Genomic DNA, 12586 nt, shown 5'->3' with positions numbered 1-12586 from the left:
AGATCCACACAAGTGATTCAAGATTCTTAACTCCAATGGCAGCCTCTGAGACTATGATTTTAAATCACTAAGTCACCTTGTGAAAATCGAACAGGCTTCAAATTTTTTTTCGAGAAGGCCACTCTTTTTGAAAATGAGTTAACATTTACCCAGTCTTGGTCACAGTAGCCTGAAGAACATTAGATTTCAAAATCACAAGGACACTGATCATCTAAAAATCTGTTTAGATATAAAAATTAATGTTTATATCACAGAAGCACAGAATATACCGAGTTGGAAGGGACCCATGAGGATCATTGAGTCCAGCTCCTGGTTCTGCACAGGACCATTCCCAAGAGTCTCTCCATGTGCCTGAGAGTATTGTCCAAACATTTCTTGCACTCTGTCAGGTTTGGTGCTGTGACCACTTCCCTGGGGAGCCTGTTCCCCTACCCAACCACTCTCTGGTTGAAGAACCTTTTTTTAATATTTAACCTACACCTCCCCTGACACAACTTCAGGCCATTCCCTTGGGTCCTGTCACTGATCACCACAGAGAAGAGATCAGTGCCTGCCCCTCCTCTTTCCCTCATGAGGAAGTTGTAGACTGCAATGATGTCTCCCGTCAGTGTCCTCTTCATATGGTTCAATCTGAACGCTAATTACACAATTTAAAAGCAATGTTAAAAAAACCCAAAAACATGAAGTCTTCAAAATTAACCATTGCAGAAATGAGAAAATGTTACCATTAAGGGTTGCCTGTATAACTCTAAATTTGTTTTCAGATGTCTAGGCATCTTATTTAACTGTATGGTCATGTCTCAGTTTTCTCTGAGGATCTACCTCATTCAAAGAATGACAATGCCCACAAAATTAATCAAAGTTCTGTACTTAATGAGTCTATAATGTGATTGCATGCAAATTTATATCCAAATGGCCAGTTGTGCATCTAAGTGGCTACTTGTGTCATTATCTGATTTGCATGCATAATCACTGTAATTATACACAGTTTTAAAATGTGAGACCACAGTGTTAGCAGCTGAAAAATATTACTTAATTCATGTATTAGTCATGCCTATTAATCAATCATTTACTTACAATATGTTTACATTAATCAGTTGCTCTTTGCATAACTTACAGTGCCTTCTTTCCTACAAGATACATCCTGTTCTTTTTGCCTAATCATTGTGTCTGTCATTTGAGAGTCAGAGACTACATGCAACTCTGCCAGATACAAGCTCCCTGTCTTATGGCTGCAATCTGTGATCTTTGTACTTAGTTACCCCATATATATTCAGAAAAATCTTAAAAACTAGGACAGATCTGTGCATCAGAATTAGCTAATATTCCCTTTTCCAAGTAATATGAGGTTTTATTACTCCCACTAACATTTAATGAAAATTGTCAAAAACACCTTATCACTTCTGAATTCCTGACTGGCCCTTTTGCAGTGCAAACAAAGATGAAACCACAAGTTTTACAGACCAGAGGCTGAAGAGTGCAACAAAAGCATGAAGACATGTTACTCAGCATCAAAAAATTTTGTTGTATTCAATTTACATGACCCGCTAATCTCATATTTTCCATTCACTACATACTAATTTCTCGATATAGAACAATCTATTTTCTCAATTATTTGATATATAAATGGGAAGACCAGATGACCTCTATATTCTCCAGGGAACAAGACATTACACTTTTGTGATCCATACACCAATCTGTTCTGCTATATTATGAACTATTACCTGTATAAATTCCAAATTATAAAGGACAAGATATCAGCAAAACATACCATGCACAGGATTTTCATTAAGTCTAGGGAAGCAAATAAAGTCTGTTACATGGAGATCTTTTCCATAAGATAATTATTACACATACATTAATCAGAGAAAAACTGAAATGGAATTAAATCATCAGCATCATTTTAACATCTCTGAAGGCACTGTGATGCAGGAAAGTGTTCAATGTTCCATTAGTAAACTTACAAAACAAGAGCTGCGCATAAAAAGGGTTCCCTGAGGTCCTGAATCTCAGTAATCAGTTAGATACTACTTTTCATAATAAATTAAAGTTCATCTTAAAATTAGTCTAGTTTTATAACAACAGCAGTGGCACCATGCTTCTGTGATGACCTTTGGTGAGACACATTAGTGATAAAACCTGACTGAAACTAACTCTAAGTGAAAGACAATGTGGTCTGGGAAAACAGGAGGCAACTGCACTGCACACCGACACTCCATAATTCTCATAGTTAAGTTGGAGCCAACTCCAAAGAGAGACTATACAGACGACAGAGTTGCTATGTGACCACTTGACTGTGAGTCTGCTTTTACTGTATGATTTAATTAGGTTGTTACAATTAATGGGATGCAGCATCTGTCAGCATAATCCTCATGATATACCTCCTTCAGGATGACTGTACCAAGCTGAAACAGAGTACTCTTCCTGTTCTCCTCAACCATTATTCAGAATGCCCAAATTACCTGACAAAGCATAGGTAGAAAAAAATCTACCCAAGAGCTCTCCTGTTCAATTATGGGAAGATAAAACTAGTGGGGTTGCAATATGTCCCTAGAGCTAGTAATGCTGCAGTACTGTTTATACCACTAACATGATAATGCTAGCAATCCTATTCCCCACAGACTTTGTCTTGGTAGGAACGGGTATGACAAAACATCACAAAATACTGTAATTTGGTTTACATGTTTATGACACCTATGTAGTCCTTATATCCTCAGTGTTTCACTGGCAGTATCTTTGCAAGTAAACACAGAGAGGTTATGTCATGGACATGTTATGGAGCCATATGCTAACATGCATGCAAACTTCATGCAGCATAGAAAGGTCTTGCTTTTTCAAATATTGTCAGTGGAAACACTTTCTGAAAAAAAACTTGACACATTGCTTAGGATTCCTTGTTTTATCCCCGTTTACTCATTTGTCAGGGACTGAAATGGTTAATGATTTATGGATTCTAGGATCGCCAGGGGACATTTACAGTCTGGGAAGAGGTAGCTGTTGGCCCATCAAAGCCCATCCCCCTGCCAATCCTGAAAGGCAGGAAAAACCCTTTTACCATGCCCCTCACAGGAACTCTGTGCAGGCCTAGGAGATGTTGGAGGCTCGTGGCACAGCCCGGGACACTATCCATGGATATAATAACTCATAACTTCTTTGAGTGTGTGGGTTTCCCTCCCCCACCCCCAACGGATCAAGACCACCACTTCAACTGACAGACATGGAAAGTGCAACTATGAAGTTCCATCGCTGGACCCCATGGGCGGTGACTATATACATTTTTCCACTCTCATCTTTTCTGTCCCTTACTCTTCCTTATCCTTATCCTGTCTTTTCTTTTCTCTCCCTTTTGCATTTTCCCTAAACGTTATCTGTATACCATATTGCTATAGATGACAGATATAGATGATAACACCCAAAATGGCAACATACCTGTTTACCTTTGAAACAAAACGGTTTTAATTTATTAATAAGAACCTTGGTTACTCCCCACGCTTTCTGGGGCGGGTCACAACACTCATCTAGCCGTATTGAAGACCACTATATACTCCAGGCCCTCTCTCTTGTCAACAGAGAGAGATATTGATTTACAAAGGAGCAACTAATTCTGCCAGTTTAAGAAAAATGTGCTATTTTGTTGAATTCCACTTGTGCTCATAGCAAAATTTCAAACTAAAAACACAGTAAAAACCTGTTAAAAATACATTTCTGAATTATGTCTGCTACTAACCCTGAAATGACTGACTACATTACACACATCTACAGATTCGCTTGTATGTTGCTTTCACCCCTTTTATTGTTATTTTATTTCTTCTCAGTCATAAAGGAAATAGAAATTTTATTTTTCTTCTCAACTCAAATTAATTTCAATTCCCATTATTCTATCAGCAACCCGGTAACACCCCCCTTTTAACTTGTGAAAAGATCTATGCAAATCAGAAAGAAATAATAAATCTACATTGAAATTTAAAGACTAATTGGAATATGCACACAAAAACTTCCAGGATCGATTCATAAAAAAGTGACAGAGGGAATACATAGCTCCTAACATCTATTATGAGAAACAAAGTCTATTTGCTCTTCTTTACAAATATACTTATCAATCCGAGAGTGCATAGAAGCATCATGAACATGTAGGTACAATGAGAGGCAGACAGACAGATTAAGAATAGTTGTGTGTGTGACACAGGGCTGCTACCACTGAAAACAGGTGTCTGTTTGCCACAATACTAAAAAGAAGTGGTGTCCCTCTACCCACTTATTCTATAATCATTTCTACTTGGACAAAGGTTTTTAACAAGTTTTTGGCAAACATTTTTTGAAAATAAGCATTTCTGAGACCTTCTTTCCTCTCCCAAAGATTAGAAATGTCCCAAGGAATTCTGAAAACAAAGTTCTAAAATATTACTAAATCCCATTAACAAGTTTTCCAATATATCTTCAGAAAACAGCCTCCCCAAAATTATTGCTATAGCTGTTTTATTTTTCAAATTTTATTGATTTTTTTTATCTTGTGAACACCTGAAGTTACCACTATACAAGTGTATTACTTCCTAACTAAATCAGGCACTTGGGACAGACCCTTCTTACAAAAACATTTACATCTTCTATTTGATTACGCTCTTAAAATATTGATCATAAAGCAAAATAAAAGGACCTTTTTCACTCCTTTAGAATATCTTTTTGTCTGTCAGTGCCCCAGGAAAGCCAAGACCCTTGTGCCTGACCAGTCTGTCAGCGTTCCATTAGGGGGACCCTTCACTGAGCAGTTTGCCAGACTGGAGGGCAGTACAACTGACTTATTCAGGGACACACACCAACAGCATAAGGGAGATCCCCTCAATGGGTCTTCTCACTTTTTTGACCCCTCAGAGGATCTTCCACTTTATTCAAGTGTGGTACCTGCTGCCAGCAACTGCCAGCACCCATGAAGGACTCACATTAACAGTTTATGGAATAACACTCTTTATTAACATAAAATTGTGACAGATTAAGGTTCAAGGATCGCCAGTGATGGTATCTGACATCAAAAGATATATTCAAAACGCTGCACAGACAAACTCTAAACTCCAATAAAAGTACAGCATGCGTAGAGGATGGTTTTTACACAATAGGCATCCCTGTGGGAGGGAACACAGGATCAGCCCATCGTCTGATCCCAGCAGTTATGACAGAGTCTTCCCTGACTTCTCCTCATTCTCTCTTATTTTTATACTATTTATAGTGGAGCTTGAGTGACTTCAGTCATACATACCTTTGCTACTGCTTGGTGTAAAATTCTCTCGCTTCGCTCTTAAAGATACTCTCGCTCAAAAAAATATTGAACGTGTGCCCAGTGGGGGGTGTTTGTACCCTGAAGGTGGGTAATTTGGGAAGGAGGTATGAGTTAATATTAGGCCAAAATCAACCAAGTTCATCTGAGGAGGGCAATTTTGTCAAAATTGCTGGCTCAGTAGCAAGACATCTCCTTTCTCCCATGGCTGACAGGTGCTATGTGAGTTATCAGCTGCAAAGTACCATTGAGTTCCCCTTCCTGCAAGGATTTCAACAGAGTCTGGCCACAGTGCTTCCACTACACTGCACCCCCTGTTCCATCCCCCTTAGCAAGTGCTTATGGTTGCAGATTGGGTGTATAGGGACTCATTGTGGAGCATGCCATCCACATTCCATCCGGGGAGCAGCAGCTGTGTTTTACCCTATGATTTCCATACCTTTATAACTTCTGTTAGGATGCAAATATAACTTCTCTGTTTCCTCTAATTTTATCTGCAGCCATCTTTCCACACCATGTGTAATTGAAGACATCATGAGCTGAATGTTTTGCACTGGCCATTTTATTATTGTATTAATGTTTACCCATGCCAATAAAACTTGTATTGATAATTATGCAGACTGAGGTGTGGCAGCTCCCATTCCTTGTTGAAATGAAGAAATAAACCTGTGAGCCTTATCCACAAGGAATCAAGTTACAGTCAATCAACTAATGATCACTTTTCCTGTGAGCCTATTAAGTGCATCCCTGCATGAATGAATATGAATAATGTCACTCGGTGTATCTGAGGCAGATGACAGTTGAAGCAAGAGGGAAAAGTGAAGGTAATTTCCCAAAAAAGTATTTTCAGCTTCCATGTCTGCTTTTAAAATAAACCAAGTGTGGTAGACAAACCTTAGAAAATTAAAATGTGAGGTTTTCTACTGCGCCAGAAACTATGCAACAATAAGAATTTTACATGGAGACCTTAAGGTGTGTTATGTCAGCTGAAGGTTTTTATTTTAAATGAAGTATCACTGAAGTGCTTGACAGACATATATGAAAAAAAAGTTTTGCCTTTCTGATTCAACTCTCTATGTCTAAAGTCTATGGCCCACATTCTTATCAGCATCACCTTCGATAAGAGGAAAGGATCCACGCCAGTTCATATCACATGATAATCTACCTCCTGCTCCTCCTCACAAAGTGATATTGGATATTTAGAACTGCTCATTCCATTTGGTTCTCCAAATAAAAATATTATACAAAAATTTCTACGCAATTGTAATTGTTTTAAATATCTCAATGTCTATATAAAAAAGTCCTGGAGGCCACACAGGGAATATATTAGATTACTTCCTTTTACCTTACTAAAATACTATAACATTATCTATTACTGTAGTGCCTAAGATTTGGTTTACTTTCCTTTAATAGTTAATATAATCAACTGTATCCTAGAACTCTACATTCAGTTTGCTAAAATTAACTTGTTCTGTCACCATGTTTTGATAAGACTGTCAGAATGTAATTTTTACTATATTTGAAGTTGTTCATATTGCTAAGAGTTATGCACTCTTACCTCACACAAATACCCTGATGAGAGGTGCATAAAAGCTCAGTGCTCAATTAATAAATTGTTGCTATAGTTTCAGATAGGGAAGGGCCAAGAAGAAGGTTTGCTTGCATGATAAGCAAACGACAAACTAAGTTAGGCATCACAAACTAAAAGTATGGAAGAGAATTCAAGCCCAGCCTTCAAAAAGAATTAGGTGCTTCTAACTGAGCTGAAGGGAACTGGATGGGAAATGGCTTCAGATCAGCTCCTCTCTGATTTAAATTAATTTGGTATTTGATCTTCACTCTACCACTAAAGAAAACACCTCATCCATAATTAAAACACAGGTTAGGATCAAGAGCCAACAGTTCCTTGATTAAAAATATCAGAATTGCTACGCTTTCCTGGTATCTGAGATACAGAACTTTTCAAATAAGACCGTGTTAATTACAGCCACAGAAGCTAAAAATTGTTTAGCTACCCTTGAGGAATGGGAAACTGGAAGGTTGGATCAGAAGTGAAATCCCAATAATGAGCCTAATAAAGGTTTCCAACCTAGGGAGTGAGCCCCATGCAGACAGTTCTAGTTTTATTTGTATTCCTATTATGCAATTATTCCCATGCAAATTATTACATTTCATGCGAAACCTTACATGTTCATTAGTGCAGAAGCTGATACTTAATACTGCCAAACTCTAGGCAGTTCTGTACATGCTGGAAGCAGGTTTTGCACAGACTTCAGATAGAGCTTTCACTGGAAACTCGGAGAGTGGTAGAGGACAAAGGATGCTGTTAACACCAGTTTTCCCCAAGTGTTTAAAGGGAGCACTAAGGGCCTTCTTATATTTCTAGCTTTTGGCTTCATGCTTTTTATAATGGAAATGCAGATTCAGTAGAGGCTGCCTTCTCTTGTTTGGCATGGTTGCTCTTTTTCTCATATCAGTGAAGGCTTGGTGTGGAGTGCTGGAAGGGAGCAAGCAAGCAAGCTTAATGTTGCTTTTGCCAACATTTTTGAAAATCCTCTATATCGTGGTTATTATATGTTATATATAACTATGTATTGCTGGAAGCAAGTGGTTAGTTTTAGTTGTCTGTTTCTATGTTTTTATTTTTCATAATTGTAAAATTATGGTTTTATTGCTTTGCAATTGTCTTGCTAATTCATGATGCTGTCTAATTGTTATTGTATAACTGAAATAATTATGTAAGACGTTCAGAAATGCATGAAATTTTAGTGTTATAAAAATCTTATACAAAAAGCAAACCCCAGATGTTAATTCAAAACTGAATGTAAATTTCAGATACTTGGCACCTGTATTGTTTTTACTCCCTGAACATATGGATGAAACTTATTTTAATACACTGTTTCTCCTATAAATTTTAGAAATTGGAGAGTAACTATGACTAATAAAAACAATTTTGAGTGAAATTACAAAGCCTGCTGAATGCCTTCTTGGGCATGTAGGCAATGGCAAATCAATGTCTAGTATGCTTCATGACAGCTGAAAGTAGCTGTGCAACCCTTAAGCTGAAGCAGTTTAATTAAACATTGGCATTTTAACAGAATAAAAGAAAATTAACTATCCTATTTCATCTCCCTACAGTGTAAACAGAGTGCATGACAGGCATCTGTGTGATATATAATTATCCCAATAGTCAAAAAATACTTTCAAGGATAGTTATGAAGACTTCAACTCATATATAGAATAAAGTTTATATCCCAAAGTTGCTCATTATGTACCCCTCAAATTACTTTATGAGATGATTTATTGTTAATGAGATGATTTATTGCTGTATACACTGTGAAAGAGAAGTGTATGGCTATATATAAAGTAGTTGCATTATATATACATATTTGTAACTTCAAAGAAAGATGACTGAAATCAACCGCACTTAACGAAACTAGGGGGAAAGTCTGCAAAGCACATTTCATGTACTATGAAAACTGTGTGGAAGAAGAAGTTGTACTTTTCATTACATTTTTATAAAATATTTATTCATTGGTTTGAAATAAGCATCAATGAAGTATGGAAAAAAGCATAGCATCTTTGCTAATAACATTGAATGACATCAAAGTATATTATTGAACTGCAATTTATGTTTAAATTGATTTTAATAAGCATGCAATTCATAATAAAGCCAATTTTCAATTAAGTGATAATTGAACAGTGACAGCAGGGTGACATACTACTGCACAGTGAAAGTTTCCACATGTATCCTGAAGTGAAGAAAGAAATAAGCCTATAACAAGTTTTCAGCTAGCCAGCAAATGTTTACCGCAATTTCAGATTCTATAGGGTGTTTTAGCTATATCCATATTCTTAAAAGTAAAAAGTGAAATAATATAATATTATAATATTTATATAATAATATAAACTAAACTTAATAATATAAAATATATAAATTTAAAACAGCTGGTTTCCAGCTGCTGCCCCAGAATGGCAGTGGTCTCCTACAAATCCCACCTCACATCTGTTTGATCCCAAAGCTGTCTTGGATATGCTAGAGCATGCCATGCTCACTTAGTTGTGTAAGTAGATGAATCAAGTCCCAAATCCCCACTGATGATAATGGAAGGGTAAACCTTTAGTTCACAGTTAGATATATAAGAGCAGTTGCATGAAGGTTTCTTAATCTCAAACTGAATCCCATCCTTAGAACAGGAACAAGAAACCAAACAATGGGGATAAGCATATATCCACATACAAGTGTCTAATGTCATTTGAGTTGTCTTATGTTGTCCAAGAGATCTATATGGGACTGGCAAAATTACAAAGGACAGGAGGGAAGTTGCACACTGCTGGGTGCCAGGTGATATACCCTTAGGGCGTATCAAAGAGCACTGGACCCAACAGATGGCCAATTGACTTGACTCAGAACAACTTTTGCATGGATATAAGACCAAACTGTGGCTAAAAAAATCTCTCTGGTGCACCCAGTCTTATGGAGTTCCTGATTAGACACAATCCTGAGGTTAAGCAGAAAGCTAAGAAACACTGCCCAGAGAGGAATATCTAACCTTTCTTTCCTTCACAGTTCACCAGTTCTAAAGAATGAAACCCATATGCTCAGTGGAAATACAGATCCTAGACATAACAAGTTAATCAGGACCTACATTTACGGCTTTAATAACATGGAAGGTTGAAAAGTTGAACCAGGATTGGGAAACAGGAAATTTTAAAATATTTTTTCTACAGTATGTCAATATAATCAATTCTCATTTTTATTACATTTATCCTAAATGAATTTATATTTTGCAAAGAATCTTTGTATCCTGAGCTAGTTACACAGAAGCAAAATCTATTTGAATGTTCTTTTCAATGCCATAACTGTATTTTGTTTGAGAAAAAAAAATGTTTAATACTAAAATAAAGGCTGATATACTTTTTTTTTTTAACAGAGAAAATATGCTAAAGAGTTCTATGATTTAATAGTGGGTTTCCTCATGACTATTTCATCTCTATTACTGTTACTGAAAATTCTTGTATTTTATTGGAACTGGGCTTCAATTTTGCAAAGGTAGCTGCAACTCTAAAGTAGCTATTTTATTCTGGCTGCCGTTTGTTATAATTCCCTCCTTTTCAGTGGGAAAGTATAGTTGTGTCTTTATTGTGTTTCAGAACAGAGAAGTGCAAGACCAAGGGCTCTCTGAAGCTCCTATATTTTTTTAAAGTTGTATGTGATCTGCCACGCTGGAATCTAACTTCAGAATCTTTCTGAATTTCTGTAAGAAGATACAGTAGAAATTCTTCTAGGAGCAGATAAGGGACAATTTGGGGTGTACTGTGTCACTCACCTCTCATAGAAGAATATAACTTCAAGTATCAGTGTAGCCTTGAGATTGAAAGGTGAAAGTTGCTTTAATCAGGTACAAGCAATTCTGAAGGACTCCAGACTGTTTGGGCATTTCATAACCGTCCAAATTTTTCTTCCTTTAGTCAGGACAGAAGCAACGGCACAGCGAAGATGGCACATCACTATTCCACATGTGAGACTGTGCAGTAAGACCTGACTAGTCCTACACTGATTCTCATGAACTATTCTAAATGGCTTTATCTTTAGATGCTATCAAGGAACTTTTCTGTGGATTACTGTATATAAAGTAATGGTCCATGATGTAAATATTTAACCACGTATATAATTGAGTATACTCAGTACAACAGCTGAAGTGAATTGTATATATTCCTAACAGCCTGCAAATAGGATAGAATTCACGGCCTGTTCATGTTAGTACTACTATGTATTAATTTGTCTCTATATTGACTGTTGTAATGAACAATATTTTGTTTATTTATTGTTATTTACTTTCCTTGTGCTCCTTATTGGGACCTGTGTTGTCTGTATTCTTACAAGTAAAAAGTGAAACAAAGATGCACATAATAATATAAACTAAACTTAATAATATAAATTTAAAATTTCATGGCAAATATAACACATGATAGTTGAGGTAATTCCAGCAAAACTACTGCACAGAAAAGGAACGATGTAAAATAACATTTCAATGTAGTAGCATAGCTGAAGCACTAGATTTGTTACTACTTGGTAGTATGTACTACTTGGTACATTTAAAAGACATACAGTGGGCATGCATTCATCTAGATGACACAGGCATTAATGAGTCAACAAATGATTCCTCTTCAGGGTTATATGACGTTCTTACTAAAGTCTGAATAATGGCACAAAAGAAATTTCAAAAGTACTGATTACTATTATAAAGTCTCTAAGGAATACACATTTCCCTATATAGTGTCATGGAAGGACATAATTAGGCTGACAGTAAAGACTTGAGAATAAAATTGTTATGCCACATACATGTTGATAGCAATCTGGCAAGAGACATAGCATAATTTAGATAGAAAAAATAAAACCAAACCCAAAGGAAAACAAGAAAACCTAGTAAACAATGCTCTACAGCCCACTTTTAGATGGATATTAAAGGGTTTGTTTAAACCACTGCTAGAATACCTATAACAGAGATCCATCTTCTTTGTATGACTACAGAGATAAAGATTCTAGTAAGTTCAGGAAATAATTCCATTTAAAAAAAAAACACAAACAAGTCTTAGTCATACATCATTGTGAGACAATTATTTTTTCAAGCAATTGTCACCCTACTACAAATGCTTTACAATAACACTTTCATGCTTATGAACCATCCTTACCATAACACTACCAAAACACTTATCCAACTGCATTGTATCACTGACTGATTTTGTTTAAGCAGGTAGAATTAAAAAAAAAAATAACTAAAAATTTTTAAAAATGTTAAAAACTTAAATTACATCTTGTGACAAAATGTGTCATAATTAAAGGTTATTTCTAATTAATAATTCCTTATTTAGAACTGCAATATGGTATTTAATATCTAATTAGTTTATCCCTTTCTCCACAGGTAGAGAAAAAAAAAGATAAAATAGCAATTGAGAAGAAAATAATACAATATAAATTGGTACAGAACTGGTAGAAATGAGAACTGTGTTCACTCTGCTAACAGTGCATTCATATTGGTCAGACCTTAAGGGTGCAATAAGACAAGCAAAATGTGTAGACTAAATTAATCACAGTAAAATCACATTGAAGGAAGAAATCTTTGAAAGTGTACATTCAAATATAGGAGGAAAAAAAGTTTTAGAAGGATGAAGGGAAAAAAGGAGACAAGGAAGGCACGTAAAGAACTGCCTACCAGGAAAAACCACTAAGGAAAATATCCGGTCTGGGTTTCCTCTTGGTTGGACCTAGTAGGTCCAATCTACTAGGTTGAAAGGAGCCTTGGACTTAGCCAG

Source organism: Pipra filicauda, unplaced genomic scaffold (assembly GCF_003945595.2).
Source record: "Pipra filicauda isolate LSUMZ 115617 unplaced genomic scaffold, ASM394559v2 scaffold142_size1944046_pilon, whole genome shotgun sequence".
NCBI lineage: Eukaryota > Metazoa > Chordata > Aves > Passeriformes > Pipridae > Pipra > Pipra filicauda.
The sequence above is the reverse complement of the archived record's forward strand: the minus strand, read 5'-3'. Positions refer to the sequence as shown.